Source organism: Limanda limanda, chromosome 4 (genome assembly GCF_963576545.1).
Source record: "Limanda limanda chromosome 4, fLimLim1.1, whole genome shotgun sequence".
Lineage (NCBI taxonomy): Eukaryota > Metazoa > Chordata > Actinopteri > Pleuronectiformes > Pleuronectidae > Limanda > Limanda limanda.
This window is the reverse complement of record NC_083639.1, coordinates 2,442,332-2,461,921: the sequence shown is the minus strand read 5'-3', so window position 1 is coordinate 2,461,921 and position 19,590 is coordinate 2,442,332. Positions and strand designations below refer to the sequence as shown.

At 43.0% G+C, this 19,590-nt stretch overlaps 1 protein-coding gene across 1 annotated transcript in view; it reads left to right on the top strand.

The window, feature by feature from the left end:
* smarcd1 (SWI/SNF related, matrix associated, actin dependent regulator of chromatin, subfamily d, member 1) overlaps positions 1–19,590 on the top strand; it is a 320,795-nt gene that overhangs the window by 133,698 nt on the left and 167,507 nt on the right. The gene's annotated exons all lie outside the window — the stretch shown is intronic.

Below are 19,590 nucleotides of genomic sequence, written 5' to 3'. Positions count from 1 at the left end.
AGACGTTCATGGTCCCCAGAGGAAGACTCCCAATGATACGATTCCTCTTGTCCCACCATTCATAGATATATATAAAGACTAGATGTCTCATCTGTGTTGCCGGCCAACGGAGCCGGACGTCACCACATGGCGGCCATCTTGCCAGAGGTTGATCGCTCACCCATAACATTGTGTTGGTAGTGGTAAATAACCATAATCTGTTAAATTTTCAACCGATTTTGAAACGGTCTGGTTGGTTATAAACGTCAGAGATGTAGATATGACACTGCATACTTATGAATAATTATGTTATTTTCTAAAAATTTAATAATTTATGCAGTGTCATAACTACATCTCTGATGTTTATAACACATCTAGTCTTTATATTTCTATGCCATCATTAGGTTGCATGTGTGGTTATTGGTGAACTCTCTCATTCACTGTTTGATGGACTTTATCAAATTTGCTCCATACATTCATTCATTGACTTTTTGTCTGGTTTTCCACATTTTAATTGGTCCAAAACAGTTCATTGAAAAAGCTTGATTCTGAAACTGATCCATTATCCGCAACTATCTCTAAATCCAATCTAAGAAAAGATCATATTTAATCATCTACAAAGTCATTTTAACTCACTGAGATTATTGCTATCTACCATCTGTAATCTCTGAATGTGGCTCGCATATTTCAAATACTCTTCATCTTATCGGTCTCACACTTGGCAACTGTTGAATCTGATGCAGTTCGGACAGGACCCACGTGTGAGAACCACAGAGGAGACCAGGTTCAGGGTTCTGGGAACACACAGGTGAACAGCTCCTAGTCCAGCAGCTTCAGGTTCTAAGACTGAAACTGGCACTCCACTAGTTTTGTATGATGCACTGTCCCCTTCACACGTGCACTCATCATCTGTCTGCATATCCTCAGTGATTTTTGTTTGCTTTCATTCAGCTGAGTTCTCAGATCTGGACTGAGGCTGAGCCGAGCGGTGACAGGCGCCGTGACCAATCCCAATAAGAATCTAAAATCTGCAGCTCATTAGGATTGATACAAATACACTGGTTTCACATGACAGCACTTTCTCTCATATTCATATTAGTCCTGCGCCTCCATGATTCCTGCGTGTTATTCATTAACATGTTGGTTCCAGCCGTGCTCAAAACTCATTGTACTGTATAATTCTGCGGTTCTCTATAATAACAGGCGTCCGATTTCAAGGCCTTATGATGTTTAATTTATGCAGACGCCATGATTCCAAATCTGTGGAGTCTTTATAGAGCTGCTGGACGATGCATATTTATGGCTGCAGTCCCTTTATGATTTCTTCTACTGTAAAGGAATAACAGCCCGGCCAGTCGAGGTACAGCCCCCCCCACCACACCCCCCTCCCAGGCCATTATTTACTGTGGTGTTGTACCTCGGAGCACGCAGCCGTGATACGGGACAGGAGGCATGCAGGGAATTAAATTACACCCGAAATTTAGTGATCCTTCAAAAGAATAGGCTCCCTTGTTGGATAGGTTTACCTACATCCCCCCCCACCCTCCCCTCTCTCTCTCTCTCTCTCTCTCTCTTTGGAAATGTCTGCAGGAGTAAATGGCAAAAACAGGTCAGAGGGAGCAAGTGAAAAATTCCAAGTGGAGTGTGGAGCTGGTTTGTGGCGGCAGTGTGCGGCTGACATGTTGGCTCCTGCGTCCCGGGCTACGACAGACCTGCTGGAGGTTCGGTTAGAGAGGGAACGGCTGATGTCTAATTACCTGTTGAGATGTGGTTTGGATTGAAGCGGCTCCTGTGACAGTGCGTCTTTCTTCTTGATGAGGAAATTACAGTCTGCAGCCGGGCTCATATTCTCTTGATTTGCGTCTTGAGGTCTTCACCTGCTCCCCTGCTTCTTCTGTACTTTGAATTATGTGGTGGAGGGAAAAAAAGGAAAAATTCCCCCTCATCAGAAGTGAAGTCGGTTTATTTTCTCTGCCCGGAGGAGCTGGAGCTTTTCGAAATATTTTGATTGCGTTTGCTAATAACACCCTGCGATGCAGAACGGATCAAACAGGCCGACTCTCCAGCTCCTGACTGCTGAGACAATCACATTGTATCATCTGCACTGGGTCTGCAGAGCTCGGCCATTGTGATATTATGTGCAGGGGTAAACCAGTGAAGCGTGTGTGTGTGTGTGTGTGTGTGTGTGTGTGTGTGTGTGTGTGTGTGAGTGTGAGTGTGTGTGTGTGTGTGTGTGTGTAGTGTGGAGGCAAAGAGGGCAGATACAGGGCAGGGAGGATTATCAGGCTGCCCTTGATAACACACAGGTGGCTGATCTTGGGGCTTAGGGGCTGACGCTGTCCCTCAATCCACCACCTCCACACACACACACACACACACACACACACACACACACACACACACACACACACACACACACACACACACACACACACACACACACACACACACACACACACACACACACACACACACACACACAAACACAATTCCTGTTTCCGGTGCGTTGCAGTATCATGGCAGAGCTCAGGTTCCTGCAGCTTTAGGGCTGTGGCGAGTCGGGAATGGGACGAAACAGATAGTCAATGTTAAACTGTGCCAGTTCGCGTGGAGGTAACGGGTTATTGATGGAAGCTTTATTGTCCGAGGGATCTGTCCGAGCCGCCTCCGGATCCCGGTTTGATTTACAGTTTAACGGCCTGTTGCCCGAGACATGAATAACACCGTTGCAGAAGAAAAAGTGCAGAGAGAAAAAGAAAAAAAAAGGGAATTTTATTGCACAAACAAAATAAGCAATTACTCTCGACGTCTCTGCAGCACATTCTTAAGTGACAACAATTCATCTTCGATTTCACACCAGAGTTTTTCCCGTGTAAGACCCCCATAAAGTGAAACTCTCTGTGTGTTTGCTTCTGGTGTGAGTGTGTGTGTGTGTGTGGGGGGGGCGGGGGCTGCAGAGAGAAAGGCTTGACATTTATGGATGAGGTTTTCCACCATCTCCACTATCCGGTTTTTAAAAGTTGTTATAGCAGCGAGCCCCTCTGTGTGCAGCGTTAAGGGCCCAGCTCGGGGGGGGGGGGGGGGGCTCAGCTGACAGGACCCGGGGTGGCTGCACTGTATTCACTGAGGCTCTGTAAACTGCGGCCGTGATATGCACATCCATCACGGCCCGGCGGCATGCTGGGTTTCAGGATGGAGGTGCATTTGTTAAACTGACACGACCAGGGGGTTGGGGGGGGGAGGAGGAGGTGGTGGTGGTGGGGGGGGGGGGGGGGGGGGGAGGGAGGTCAGGATTAGGGGAGTGGGGCAGAGCGGGCCGGGGTCAACATTAGGGTGTCGGGGTAGAATGGACTGCGTGGACGAGGTTATTCAAGATTAGGAGATTCTTGGGGGGGGGTTAGGGGGATAAGGCTCCATGGTAGCAGGGCTGGTCGCTGGAGAAATCCCACTTGTTCTTTTACAAGTCTGTGCATTATTAGCAGGGGATTTGGGAGCAGGGCTTGGAGTGGATGTTGCAGGAGGCCACGTTGTAGGAATTTCATTAACAAAGCAATAAACCGGAGGAAACTCAACGAGGCGAAAGCTTCAGAGCTTCAGGAAACTGTTCTTCAAAGCCGGCTCGTGTTAAATGGACAATTTAGCCGCATCCGTTCACCATGCATATATTATATTGTAATTCAAAGTATCCCTTTGTTCATTCAACTTGTGATCACTCTTTGTCGTTTGCCACGTGACTGAGTTTGGTTTATGCTGCTGCAGAATATTCATAAAAACATATTTGGAAGGTTTTCTTCTCTTGATTGATGCTCCTGGAGGAAGTGCACAGAGGATTCAGCCCATTTATGTCTCAGCTGTTAGATTTTCATCTAAATTATTTTATTGATGCTCAGTTTCCACAACGAGAAATAAAAAACACCTTGAAGGACAGAATGAGTGCAAGTAAAAGTTTCAAATGAAGGCACGAGCTCAGACCTTTCTTTGAAGGCCAATAATGTCTCTGAATAAAAGCAACACACACAGACACACACACCGACACACAGACACACACACACACACACACACACACACACACACACACACACACACACACACAGACACACACACACACACACAAACTTTTCTGTCCCACTTGCCTCTGAATCTCAACCTGTTTTGACCTTTTCACCCTAAACCAGTGACTCTCTGTTCACAGCTGTACACCACCAGCTCAAATCCTGAACTTTATTTAACACCAGCCTGAGAACTATTTACCATATGAGAGAAATGTGAAGAATGTTGACCGTTTGCTCGCTGGATTATGAAGCGTAGATACGACATTGTTACTGGAGACGGATATAAATACTTTAAATGTAATTTTCCAATCGTGGAAGCAGCAAAAAAAAAAGTTGCATTCATCTTCATCATTCTGGGTGGAATCCAGGAAGTATCCAGATCCTTTACTTCACTAACAGTGATAAAACTAGCCTGTAAAAAGATTGCCTTGTAAGGGTTACTGATGTTAAATTACATTCATTGAATAAACTTTAACTGATGCATTTGGATGAGCTGAGGCTATTTTTAACAATTTTATATAATGAGGGTGTAAATAAGGATTATAATGATTAAGGATTATAACGTTTGGTTTGAAAAAAAACAAGGAACTAGCAAGGAAATAACTAATTTCCTCTGAAATCATAATGGGGCATGAAATGAAACTAAAGTTAAGTTAAAAACTCCAAAATCCTACTTGTACTTAATTACTGCACCACCGGAAATCTCAGGGATTAAAAGCTTTTAAAAGAGTTTTTTCTGTAAGAATGAAAGAACTTAAAGACTCCTTGAGACAACAATGTAAAAATGATTGTTTTGTGTGACCGCTCCCCTCCACCGCCGCCCTGTAATCTGGACTAACCCGGGTGTCTGGCGATGGCAGGGCCGGGGTCGGAGGATGGGGAGTAGTGACGCTGACAAGGTACATCAAAGCAAAGAGAGGAGGGAGGGAGGAGGGGGGGCGAGGAGACGAGGAGAGAGGGGAGACGGAGATTAGGTTGACGGAGGAGCGAGAGAGAGAGAGAGAGAGAGAGAGGGAGATTATGGGTCAGGAGCAGGGCTGCATGGAAAGAATGACAAGAAAACAACAGGTCTGAGCTAATTATCTTGTTCTTCCAGGGCTTATCAGCCTCTGGCACGGAGACGTTAGTGTTTGCACGATGGGAATCTTCAGCAGGAAACCCAAAGCATCACCACATTTGGGATCGATACAGATAAACCGCAGCCAAACACAATAATTAAACCTAACGGTGACCCCGGTTAATGGGGAGCGTCTTTATAATCCTCGGGGGCGTCTGCTTTATCAGATTCCATCGGGTTGGTCCAGTTCGTCACTCACTCAGACAGTCGGCTCTCTTTCCCGCAGCCAAACCCTCCAATCACACATAATGATTTCCATTTGTTATAGCTGCAGGCAGAGAGTGAATTCTGGTCCATCCCAACACAAATCATTTCCTAAGACTGAACCAAAAATAACTTTATCCCTCGCTTCAATGTTGACTGGTTTCAAACCTCCTTCGTTTAGCTCTGAACTGAGTTTCATCCCTGAAATATAATGATATGCAGTGGATTTAGCTACGAGAGACAATTTGATACCACGAATAAGATTAGAAAATACATATTAAAGTCTGTAATCTCTGTTACGTAATGAGAGATCAGAGAGGGGAACATGTCAAGGAGGAGAAAAGAGGATGAAAACAAAAGAGAGAAGACTGGGATAAAGAGAAGAGGAGTGGAGGAAGAAGAGTGGCCTGGTGGAGAGGGAGAGGAGGAAGAGGATTAGATGGGAAAGGAATAGCAGAGGAGAACAGAAATGAGGAGGAGGAGGCAGAGGAGTGAGAGATGTAAATCACTTTGAGACCTTTCTGTTTCACACCCCTCGGCAGCTGAAAACCCAAACGTCCACAGCAGAACATCTGTTGTGTTTGGCCTCCTCTGCTCTCTCCTTCTCCTCCGCAGCCAACCTCCCTAACAAACCCTCGGACTCGCCCTCCCCAAAAACAGCTTTATCCATCTCTTGTATATAATAGATCTTTGACCTGGGAGAAGGAGGAAGAGGAGGAAGAGCAGGCGCCAGGGGGGTGGGCTGAAGGTGAGGTTACAAATATATGAGCGTCTCTGTGAGAAGAGGCTGCCCTGCAGGAAAGGAGCGCCTCGGCTCGTCACATATTTCTCCAAACACAACAGCGTCTGGCTGTAATGTGTGGTTATTATGGATCGCAGCTTTGCTGATTCAGAGATGATCTCATGCTCCTCTGGCAGGAGATTATCTTCCAGTCGTCCTAAATAGCATCTCAGATTCTTGTTTTTCTGGACACATGCAGCTCAGAAGACTCAGCGGCCTGTCCAGGGAAAACATTTCTAAAAGTGACTGAATCAGGCTCTTACACAAACAAATACTTTCTTGTGAGGAACACTTAATAATTGTGGTGAGTTTAAAGATCCGTGAGCTGCCGTCAAACTTCAAAATGTCTGGAATATGGAAAAATAAATAGATCCATATCGAATGCTTGTGAAAACTTTCAATCGTCTGTGAAGAAATTGAATGAAACTAGAATGACACTCAGTAGAGAGAAGATGTCGCACCTTGTGCAGATTGTTCAGCCCTATGAGGCAAATTGAGATCTGCAAATATTTGCAATATCAATGTATTTCTTGATGCGTCCGCCAAGGTCCAACTGTTTCTTTAAATCAATCAAACTGCACCAACTAAAAGCTTGGATTTTCTCCCTGATCCGTATCTGCACCAACATTTTATGGGTTTCTCCCCCAACCCATCCTCCACCAGGTTTTGCAAAAATCAGGGGACAAACGGACATGGGTGAAAACATAACCTCCCTTGAAGAGGTAATAAAGGAAAAAAAATCAACCAAACTACCCTGAAAACAAAGAAAAAACTACATTAAAAGTGATATAACAAATCTAAGTGCACTTTCTTGTACTTGTTAAGTGTTTTCAGTTGCCACATGGAAAAGATCTGAGTGGAAACGCTGACAAAAACCTTGTGATATCACATTCAGAAGTTTGCTCGGCTGAGGGTGAAAAGCTCCAAGTGATGAAAACATCACTTACGTGTGGTGAATTGAGGCGACTGTGATCGTCCTCAAATTCATGCATGGAACAAACATGAAGGTCACTTTTTCCATCAGGTTTTTTCCGTGGCTTTCCACATCCTCTTCCTCAGGGACGTGTTATTACGTCTTTGACAATGTGTCCAACACAAGAGTAGAAAACACGAGGACAAATAGTCTTTTCAGGCATAGACCTACTTTCACCATAAAACTGCAGCAGTGGCCAAAAGCATTTTGACTTGTAATCAAATTCTAATAAAGGTAAATCTACCTAATGGTTCTTTTTTCTTATTTAATTTGACATTACGGGGGAAAAAAATCATTCAACCACAAACTTACAACAGTCCCTTTATTTCACACACTCATAAATATCAGTGGCCTTAATGTGCCTGGTTGTTTTCATCACTTATTCTCTGAGAAATCAACAAAGAAAAATGCAATGTTAAAGAAAGTTTAAAATTATTCTGGATCCTTCCTCTGATCCAGATACTTAGTGCTTCTCCTTATATGTCAGTTTCAGGACTCTAAAGTTGTATTCATCTGTTATCATAGATGATGCCACTTAAACTGGCTGGTGTATCTCTATGCTTCTGTCTGTCTCCTGCTGGTTTCCTGGAACTTTTCCCCTGTGTGATATTGACTGTCTCTCGTCCCTGTCAGGCTTTTCCCCCCCGTACACTCTTGTCTGTCTCCAGCACCTTGCTAATCAGACCCACAGTTGCTCTTTGTCTCCTGCCCCTGAAGTCCTGTCAGGCATGTTGTCCAATAATAACCCGGCCAGGTAGCTCAGCCATGTGGAATTTGACATTATGTCCTGGGGCATGCCGGGCCCCCGGTGGGAGAGTGTGAGTGGACGGGATGCAGCCAGTGTCAGGCTTTTCCACAGAGGGCTGCACAGTGTGGGATGAGTTTCATCAAGAGGAGCTGCAGATAATGAAATGGATATAAGGCTGATATTGTTGTATTATCATGAATTATCATCAAATCTCATAGAAACATAAACTTCATGAGCCATGTTCAATGATGTAAATCATTGAATTAAACAAATGCACCATGACTCATGTATGCTTTTTTAATTTAATATTTCAACATTTCTGGCTTTACTTTGAATGGAAACACTTCCTTGAAGGATTGAATAGGTAAATTTTTCATTTTACTCTTCTCCAGGGAATAGTTGAAAAATAAAATACAATAATATAATGAGAAATAATGATCCTGACGTCCTGGGCAACCACTCGAGTGAAACAAATACGATACATAAAATAAAGGTCAATAAAACAAAAACCCCAAAAAGTAAAATAACATAAATAATACTGAAACTGTTACATTGATACATTTTCTTAATTTTTAGCGAGATCTCCCGATACCACTCTTATTAACATCTTCATTTAAATTTACAAATAACTTCACATATGCATCTTATTTAAGGTTTTTGGTACTGATTTGTCTGACCATTGTCTTGTTTTGTACCACTGTATTTTCTTACTCAATACTCCCCCTTTAGGATGTTTTATTGAGATGATTTTTACAAGTTCAAATTAAAATGGGGTGTGAAACTTATATGTGAAAAGGTGTAAACCATGCACATCATAACATGCTGTCATTAACTCTTAAGGCAGCAATACAGCTGTAAACATGCTCTAAGAGCCTCCAACATACTGCGGGTATGATAATCCTGCAACTATAGTTTTCATGTAAACATAATATATAACCCTAAAAGCAGGGAAAGCAACACAGACAAGGAGACGGCACTAAAGTTTGATAGTTAGGCTGCACATAGTTCACCCTCCTACACTTCTCCTCAGTCGCCCTCCCATCTCCCTTCTCCTCTCCCTGAGGACCCGGGGCCGCTGGCTGCAGAGGCGCGGTCACAGTGATTCATGAGCGCGGCGGAAGGAATGTGTATGAGCACCACATGTCTCTTCAGTTACATGCTTTACACACACACATACATGTACACACACATGCACAGGTGCTGCAGCAGGGTATGTGGCGCTGAAGGAGGCCCTTGTTAATGTTGGCACCGGCTCTCAGCTGTGCCCTGTCGCACCACTGGAGGCTGTGTGGTCACTGGCTGATATATGGGCTGCTGCACAGGAACAGACGGGCCATCCCATCCATTCATTATGGAGTTACAGTTGCAGGAGACAGCACAGACAAACTCTGTATTCTGTCCAACTGTCAAAGGCAAGTAGTGACTCTGATGTGTCTCAATATTCGGCCCATTAATTATCCAAAGACAGTGTGTTGTGATGCTTGTTTTTGTTTCACATGTCCAGGACTGAGACAATCTTTGAGATTTCCAGTGTGGATTAACGAGGGACAGTTTCTGCGAAGAGAAGTTGCTGCTCGATTAAATTTTTACTGCCTCAAATTCCGCAAAACATGCAGTCAATAATTTTCAGAGGGACTATTTCTTTGGTGTAAAGTGGTTCCAAAGAAAACTTTTCAAAAATAAGTCTGAGGTCCATTCATAATAACCAGGAGAGTATTTGGGGGGATTTTAAAATGAGATTTATTGTTATATTACGCGCCACAAATTAAATTACTTTCACCTCTGTTGCTTAGAGACTGAAATCTCAACACTTCATATATTTAACTCTCTGTGTGGCTGCATGCAGGACATGAATAGGGAGCTTTTAGCCACACTTGCACTTTATGGGTGATTCACTAACATATCTCTACAACTACTGGACAGATTTCAATGAAACTTTGCACAGTTCATTGTCTTCAGAGGATAAAACCTACTGATTCCCATGATCCTCCTGCTCCAGCTCCACCTGCAGGTCAACCTTCTCACTTATAGTGTGAAATACCTCAACAGCTTCCTAATGGAGTGGCAGCAAGTTGTGTCAGTCATGGTTTCCAGAGGATGAACCCAAATCACCTTGGATATTTTGCCTCAGGACCAATATCAAGTTAACTTTTTCTAACTGCTTTAAGACCACATGACCAATGACATTCCAATTAGCTTTAGCTTTGCTATAGTGCTAATTAGCATGAGTTAGCATGCTAACATGTAAAATAAGATGGCAAACGAGGTCAACATCATAACTGCATGGTACCTTAGCATGTTAGCATTGTTCATCCTCACAGAACTGACAATTGTGGTTTTATGTAAAATGTCTCAACAACTATGAGATGGATTTCCATACATTTTTGTACATGTCTCCGAACTGTGCGGCATCATCAGGTCAATATTTCAGATTGTTCCAACTTTGCTTTATGACAAAATGCCTGTAAACAAATAACAGTTCTATCTACTTTAGTTTTGCTTTGTTTATTGTAGCAGATGTTGCTATCATGCAACACTAAGATAATGGACAGGCTAGGTTTAGCTTGTTGATATTAGCATTTTGCGGCACACTACAGGCCTCATGAACTGTCAGCGTAACAGCATTGGAATCTGTCTTGGTGATTGTATTTTTAAATATTGTCATCATTAAAAGTGAAATTTAATTCACAATCTAAACTACTGTCTTGAGATGGCAGCAGACATCAAAGGAGCTGATCTCTAAAAATAAATAAATATGAAATTACCGAAGCTGCATGGATACAACTGGAATTAATTTGGGTGAACCGACCCTTTAAGCTTGAATATCACAGAGAGTTGAACCTGTGTAAATATTAATATTTCATACTCGGAGTTGACAGCTGTGGCCCCATTTGTTAATCACAGAAACGTATCACTGTCAATGGGTTAAAAAAAGTCCAAAAATGTCGAAAATGGATAAAAAACACCTTGTTTTTAATTTGACGTCCCCACGTTTTTTAAGATCTAATTGGCTATGAAAATGTTCAGTATACCAAGGGGTTACAAAAATTTGGCAACCTCCATCGAGGGCCACTGAGGTCACGAGTAGGTCACGAATTTTGAGCTGATTGTGATGACATGAAACCACTTTCCATGATAATACGTGCCTGCTGACAACTATCTGTACATTCCCATTCGTGTGTGTGTGTGTGTGTGTCTGAGTGAGTGTGTGTGTTTATTTCTCTGTCCATCTTTCGTTCACGTTCTCTGGGGCCAGAAGGTTTTAGCTGGTGAGAACGAGACAAGGACGGCAACTGGCAAACAAGCCAGTTCGTCAGCGACGGAGACAGCTGAGTCCTCTGAGAGCGCAGGCGTTAAGAGACGCATAGAAATGTTCACACTAAAATGAATATCACCTGGAGATAGCGTGCTAGTTTACATACCGTGTCTGTGTGTGTAGCATGTGAAACCGGGGTCAGGTTGGAGCTTGTTAGGATCCCTGTCCGCCGCTTCTAACAGTTTCACCTGTGTCGCGTTCGTGCATGCATGTGTTTGTGTGTGTGTGGAGGTGTGTCTTTTACCCTCAAAGAGACCCTGAACACATGTCTGCATGTGTGTGTTTTGTGTGTGGTTTGCACATGCAAACATTTATGTGTAACCAGAGGAATGCAGCGGTGCCTCACTTCAGAGGGCCTGCCTTTCTGTGGGTGTGTGTGTGTGTGTGTGTGTGTGTGTGTGTGTGTGTGTGTGTGTGTGTGTGTGTGTGTGTGTGTGTGTGTGTGTGTGTGAGACCTGTAATGGTTTTCAGTGAGGATCTTAATTGAACCAACTTTTGAAAATCGAGCCTGCTGTACAAAAATTATGAACGAGATGGAGGTGAGTTCATGACATTTCATTGTACTCAAACCATATTACAGTTAAAAGCTGCAGTGTTTCTTTGTTTTTCGTCATTCTGAACCAGACAGGTAACTGAGCTGGACCCAAATAAACAAACTCATCTTTTTCACTGACCTCCTCACAGCTCATTCTTGTCGAGCAGCTATCAGAATATTATCACTAAATATTGAGCACTTTATAATAGTCTCCATCAAAGGGGTCCGGCCTCTGGGAAAATTACCCTGGACAGTTTCAAGTGCCGTACAACATTAGAGACAGAACTCTGAGGTTACGCATTCCTGGCCCTAGCTGGTTGCTGTCTACAGCTGCTGGCCGCTTGATGAATGAACCAATAGCGTCCTGGCTAAGTGATGAATGGACCAATAGAAGATGATGGATAACAGCGGGGCGAGGGGGAGCGGATGGTCTCAGCGAGGTCCGAAACATGAATGTAGCAGCAAGATGTTAGAATCAAGGGAAAGGGGATGGGAGGAGAGGGAAAGAGATAAAGAGAGATAGAAGAGACAGGTAGGGTGGGTGTGGTGATAAGTGAGAGGGGATGGGAGTGAGAGGGGGAAAGAGAAATGTGACAAAGTGTTAGTAAGAGGAGGAGAGCTGACAAGCGAGAGAGGATTGACGAGCAGGGAGAAAAGTCTGAGGAGAGGGAGAAGAAACAAAGACAGATAATCCAAAAGAAGCAAAGAAAGAAACAACACGGACTCTACAGACATGCTAGCTATCATGCTGATGCTCAGGTGTAACATTTTCCACATCTTTTATCTTAGGCTACACCCACACTAGTATGTTTAAATGGGGTCATGTGACAGGAGTTGGACGAATCAGTGAAGGCTACATCGTGAACGCAAGACCCAACCATCAAAGGGTTGTGTCTTCGTCATTGTTTCCAAAATATCTCAGATTCTGTTTGTCCACACTAGTGAAACTGTTGATAGAGAACATAAACTTCTTAATAAAATGTTTACTGATGTAACAAATTAATTGACTTCTATAGACTCTACCTCTATTTGTATCCAATAGAGTCGCCCTCTGCTGGTCCCTGGAGAGACCACGGGTTTCATGGCTTCGCTTTGTGGACGTGGAGTCTTTGTCCATTGTTATACACAGTCTGGTTGAAAGGCAGATGAAAGGAGGGAGTAGTGACGCGATGATGCACAGAGCAGAGGACTTGTGCTATTCATGTGTGTGTGTACAAATCCATCTATGCCATAATTCCACATTCATTAATAGGATAGAATAAAACCAGACAAATCTACCTGGCAATCATTCAAGAACCGTTTCATGAGACTACGTTGACGAAAGGCACTGTAAAAGAAAACAGGAAAAACAAAAACACTCCTTCGAGGCCACGCTGCAGAGAGATTAAATCCGCTTCTCGTTCTGACATCAAACCAGTGGAAATATTTTCAGTTCTCTCCACGGTGTATGCACAGGTTTTCATGCGTATCAAAACTGTCCCGACACAGCTCTCACCTGCAAGTCAGGACTGAGCCGCAGACGTAATTCCTCCCGCTGGGACGACTGAAATCAGTAACAGCTACAGGGTGCAACCTCGTGCCACGCAGAGCTAACCTGTGGCAACTTGGCAGCGAAACTGTCAGACAGTCATGCAGGTTTGACTCCGAACATCTCTGTCAACACAGCGTTTCGCAACAAAGGAAAACTGATTAAAGTCCGCACACCTGTTCATCCTCTGATATCAAAAAGAATCTCGTGTTTCTATTCAGGAGCTGTGCACCGTGTGTCCTCCAGAGTGTGTGAGAGTCATTAGCTGCAGCGGAGCACAGAGGAAACTGAAAGGGTTGTAGGTACGAGTGGCTGAGTGATGCTCCGTGGTTGAAGTTGGTTGTTGATGAAGAACATGTGGGTCGTTTTGAAGACTCTTGCCTTGAAGCAGAGGCGAAGAAAAAGAGTGCAGACGGAGACAGAGAAAGATTGTTGGATGCAAGGATGAGAAATTGGTGTGAAGAAGTGAAAAAGGACGGTATCGGAGTTAACTAGACTCAGTGGAGCGCAGACCTCCGCCAAGGCCCAACAGTCTCTTTAAATTCAATCCAGCCGTGCAGCTAAACCAATAAAACAACGCGAATCATAAAAATCCTGCTCTTCGTCGCAGAACATGAAACCACGTTTAAATATTAGATCTGCACCAAATTGCCCACACACTCTTTTCATCAAGATCCACGAATCGATCCCTGAGAAATTAGTGAAAATGTCAGAAAAATTAAAAAATACATCTCTCAATGTTAAGGAAAGTTATTAAAAAAATCCACGACGTGAACTGGATCTAATTGAATGGGTTCAACCGAACAAACTAGAACTGCAGTAGAGGCTCAACAGTCTCCTCAGATTAAATCAAGCTGCACCAAACTGCACAAACTCAAAAAGATCAGTCCCCTCAATAAACCTTAGCTTGCAATGTTAAAGAAAGTGAAAGATTCGTTGGCCAATGTTCCATATTTACACCAAGTTTCGTGGAAATCTGTTGTCAGGAGTCAAAATAAGAGATGCCACACAATTAAATACATTTAGAAGTAAACAGTAAAATCTAAATGGGTGCTTTTAGAGATTCATTTTAGTCTCATTGATGCATCAAGACGTAAGCAGTACTTTTAAATCTGCAATTGGTTATGGTGAAGCTGTTTTATACAGTCAAAAATAATCATATTTCCCAAGTGTCTGTTTTTACAGTATAAAACAATTTGTGAACTAAATTAAACTAAACCAAAATAGCACAAAGTTTTCCTCTGAAATCTGGAAAGTATAAAGAGTTTAAAGTGGTAGAAAATGGAAATACTCTAGTAAAAGTACAGTTCCTCAATATTTACATAAGCACGATACTTTCTGTTTCTCCACTGGCTAATATTTGTGCGTGTAATATTACAACTTCATCATGTTTTTATTTTTCCAGAAGGATTCTTACAATTTAAATCTGTTGTTACTGAAACCAGAACCCCGCTGGGCTTCTGTCTGTTTCTTCTGGATCCATCTGACGACCAGCGAGCCAGAACATCGGTGAAGTCCACTGCTGCTGATGAAGATCTCAAATCACTCTAATAGCAAAATAAATATATTGTTGGCTCTAAGTAAAATATAAGAATTTTTTTATCTGACTTCTGTTTTCTGTTGAAAATGTGTGTTTCATTAGTTACTTTTCGTTCGCATCTGTTCTGAGACTTGTATGTTTTAAATGTTCTTATCAGTGTTTTATCTGTGCTTTTATTTTGCACATTGACTTTTGGGGCAACCTCGATTGAATTCCCTTTGTTTGCTGTCTTCTTAATCTTTAACTTTCTTTTGGACCATAGTTGTGACTTCTGTTGCTTTTTCGCCAACTACCATTAAAATTCACGAAACAATCCGTGGCTGAGAAAAGTGTTTACTAATGATTTTTCTGTGAAGGTGGTTGATTGACAGTCACGATGCTGGAAATAGGAAACAGAAACTTGGCCAAAACCATAATTTCACAGCTACGGGTCATTTAGCAGCGAATGGCTCTGATGTCTCCTCCTGCGCCGCCTGTGTGCCAGCGAGCGTTTGAGAGAGAAGGGCAACCTGCGCCATTAGAAAAACAAAACACCACTGTTATACAACTTCTCTCCAGGGTTGCCATGCTCCTGTCACTGTAATGAGATGAAAACAAACAGTAACTGTAGCTCTCGGCATGTGTGTGTCTGTGTGTGTGTGTGCACGTGCAGACACACTATATTCTTGTGTGTATCTACATTACTTTCTTGTCTGGTATCAATGGCAGTCACTTAGAGAGTGTGCGTCAGTGTGTTTACTGTTTTCACAGATGGAGCTCTGACACTGTCTGGATAACTGAGATAAATGACTCGTGCTGCGGCTCAGCAGATGGGAAAAACAACACACACACACACACACACACACATAGACACATACACACACATTTCCATGGACACGTATGAACACCCAGGCCCTGCATGAACACAGTTATTAATTGATCTGTTTGGGCATCAATTAATTGCAATCTGGCACCGACACTAGATCAACAAGCCCGCTCATTAACACAGACTGTGTCTCTGTTGGAAATCAAACACATTATCAGCTTATATGTTTTTGCTCCTGATCACAGCGAAGCACAAACCGCAGGAAAGAGTAGCTCCTCATTAGTTTGGGGAATCGTCGGCTGCCGATTGGCTCGGCCTGGCATCTACTTCAAGCCAATAACCAGCAGAAATCATCTGTGATCAATTAACAGCAGCAGTTACTTTCAGAGTTTTTGTTTTTTTACATAAAGCAGCAGAGAGAGGGAACAATGTGCCAGTGAGGTCATCCGTATGTAATGAACTTTAAACCACAGCCCGGTGTCATGAGAGGGAGTTCATGAAAAATGTGTCACTGGTCGTCATCCATCACACTTTCTGTAAATGACTAGCAAAGGTCAGGGTTGTTCAGTGGAGGCTGCCGCAGCAGGTGGGCTCTAATCTCCTGCTGCTGCTGCTGGTCGGGGGCTGAACTTGGCCTCTTCCTCCTCCTCCTCCTCCGCTTCCACTGAGTGTCCTCAGTACTCCTGACAAATACTGCCCCCATGTGGGCAACAACACCTCAGCAGCTCTGAGTGAGGTCAAGGCCCGACTGTCACACCCTCTATCAAAATGTTTCTGATTTACTGCCCTGTCATCCGAGCCAGTTTCCCTGATGTTGTTAAACCTTGTACACCTGTTGTATTCATACATTTATCAGATATCAGAGTGTGTCATGGATACAATATAATCCTGGATAACTTTCCCCTGGGTTTACACAGCAGGCAATCTGACACTAAATGTTCTCATTTTACACAGAGGATCCAAAAGTCACAAATTAAATTTTCCCTAAATATCCCAGTAACCCAGGCAACCTAAACAATGATGATCTGTCACAGGCTCAAAAGCCAACTCACACTTCATCTCCCTTCAGGTTTCAGTTCTTCACTTTAGCAGGAAAGAAGCTGTGTTCAGTTCTCAGGACTAATACTGTTCATACACGATCCAGCTGCTCTCAGCGCTTCAGTTTCAGCTGATATTATTTTTAAGTTGATGGACGTTAAGAGATCTTTTCCTTTCAGCCTCCCACTTCAGCAGAGCTCAAATATCACCACCTTGCAGTGATTCTTAACCATTTCAACGTTTTAAGTCCTTGTGTTTAAACTTTCCCTTCATAAATCTCAACTTCTGATTATTTCAACTTTTCAGCACCAGTTTTTTTTCAAACTGCCTTCAAGTGTCGTAATAATTCCGTGAATGCCGATGCTCTCGTCTCACTTCTCTAAACTCGTTGCTCTGCGAGGACGTGACTCATCCCTGTGGCCGTGGGATGTCTCCAGGTTGAAGGACAGCAAACACACCAGCACACACTCTTATCAAAACACATTTGAAATATAATTTATTGCACAACATAAGATCAACATAAAGTGGCACGATACCCATTTCAATCCTGTTACATCAGGAAAAAAAAAGAAGACAAAAGTTCTTACAAAATGCTCACACCTTCGGTTTAAGATCGTTTTTTTGACTTAAGAACAAAATGGCCATAAAATTGCAAGATCAGACCAAACTGCATAGATTTATAAAAAAATAAACAGCACAAAAAAAAATGGCCGAGACATTAAAATATGGCACAATCAGACCTTGGCTACTCATACTTGTCATGAGCCCGTCCACTTCCACATTGTCCCAGTGACATACAGGAGGTTCAGTGCATTGGAACAAACAGGGGGGGGGTTCCCAATTCAAAAGAGGAAAACACTTATTATTTTAGAAACATACGTGTCAAACCCAATTTTAATTGTCTTTTTGCAGATATAGAGATTTCAAACAGAGTATGATTTTATATTATTAAGTCCAATATTTGGGAAAAAATAAATAAAAACATTCCATAAGCCTCATTTACAGTCGCGTCTTATCTTTATGAAAACGTTTTGGGAGCAGGCGTGTGCGTCACTGTAGAAACGTCAGAGTGGAGGTGCACTTAAAGAAGAACTGTACAAAAACAAATTACATGATCGTCACAGTCATTTTTAAGATACTATTTACATCTTTGACTTCATTTTTCATCTCGTACAACAGCCCAAACTCACTTTGTCATCGTGGCTTCAGAGTCATACACGTTACTGATTAATGGCCGTCGTCTTTCATCATCGTTTCGGGGGGGGTTTTGCTGCACCTGGGCCATCCTCTCTCTCTTATTGCTGCATGACTCGTGTTTTGTGTCTTAATATTATTCGTTGGTATTAATCTATAATCAGATCTACTGTTTCTGCATCAACTACGTCATAAAAACCAAACCACCATGAAATGTGTGACACTCAACATAAATACCTGCCATTTGAAAGTGGCGTACATGAAAAATCAACCTTAAAGAGCTACAGTATGTACAGTATGAGTGAGAACTGGCAGCAGTGGATAGCAATACAAAATTAAAATCGGAAGTTGATGGCAAAAAGGTTCCTAAGTCTGCTTATATGATCCCCTCACCTCACCTGGACCTCGAGTTAAAGGAAACATACACATGTAGATGTACATTACAGCATAAATACAAACCCAGCCAGTGGTCAAGAGAAAAAACGGCACAAAAGCATGCTAACTGGTCTCAAAATCAACTCTCATAGCAAGTCATAAACACAGTTTTTATTAGGGTTACCTGATTAAAGTTTTACAGTTTCATTGGGGGCAGCCTGGTTGCATATTTTTTATGGTGGTAACAGCTGGGAAGTGAATAAAAACCTTCAGCAAACAGAGTCAGGTTGATCCGTCCTGTCTGCTCACCAACACGTGTCCCGGGGGAAATGGTGCAAAGTTTAAAAACCCAAACGAGCCAGTTGATAGTAAAACAGTATATACATGGACAGCAGTAAAGAAATGTGAATCGTTTGGCACAGAACACAGCAGGCTCGAGCTCTCAGGGTTTTCCCGTCTTGAGCCGAGTCTAATAATAGGAATCGGTTGTCGGTGGCCGTGTCAGCGTCTTAGTGGGTCACATGACTGTTTGACGGCCGATTTACGCCTCAGAGGAAACAAGCTGGTATCTGTTAAAAACCGCTCTGCAACGCTGACACAACCGTGCCGATTATTTTCAAGGAAACTTTCCAGTTAAATCAAGATCAATCAACGACAAGCATTCAAACGCTAAATCGATTTGAATCCTCGCCGTGGTTTGGATCCACGAGGCCACAACGCTTGTTCAGCACGTGTCAAGAAAAACATGGAGTAAACGAGAGATAAAGACCCAAAGTTTTATTGAAATTTTAACCAATTTCCAGCGTAACAGCACCTGCCTGTAGTGGTAAATGTATCCTGGAACTAACGTGATAGTGGTTCTAACAAACTCCTCCGTTCATAATCGGAGGAAAATAAAGAGAAAACAGGAACTTGAATCTGCTACTGACCCACACGTGAAAACCAGGACATTTATTATCTGAGTAAACATAAATAAAGATGCAAAGAAGAGTTCCAGAGCTGAGTTATTTGGACACACTTTGAAGAAGCAGCACTTGAGAAAAACTGGAGAGAGATACTGAAAGTCAGACAGAAGTAGAGAGAGGCAGAAAGGAGATAAGGGACGAGAGAGACTGACTTGCCTTTGGCACCTGAGCCTCAGCGGCAGTGCTCTTCTGTGGGGGGGGGGCGGGACCGGAGACAGAAGAGCGAAGAGGGAAGGTGTCGTTAAACAGCTCATGCTCGGCAGAAATATCCTCCCTTGGCCTTCTCTCTTCAGCAGGAGGCTTCTCCCCCCCCCCCCCCCCTCTTGCTCCATCCTGATTCGGCTCCTCCCACATCAGTGGCACCTTTCAAAAAAGAAAAAACACGTAACCGCAAGTGTAGTCCCTCAAATCGAATCAGAGCTTTTGTCCAGCAGGAGTTC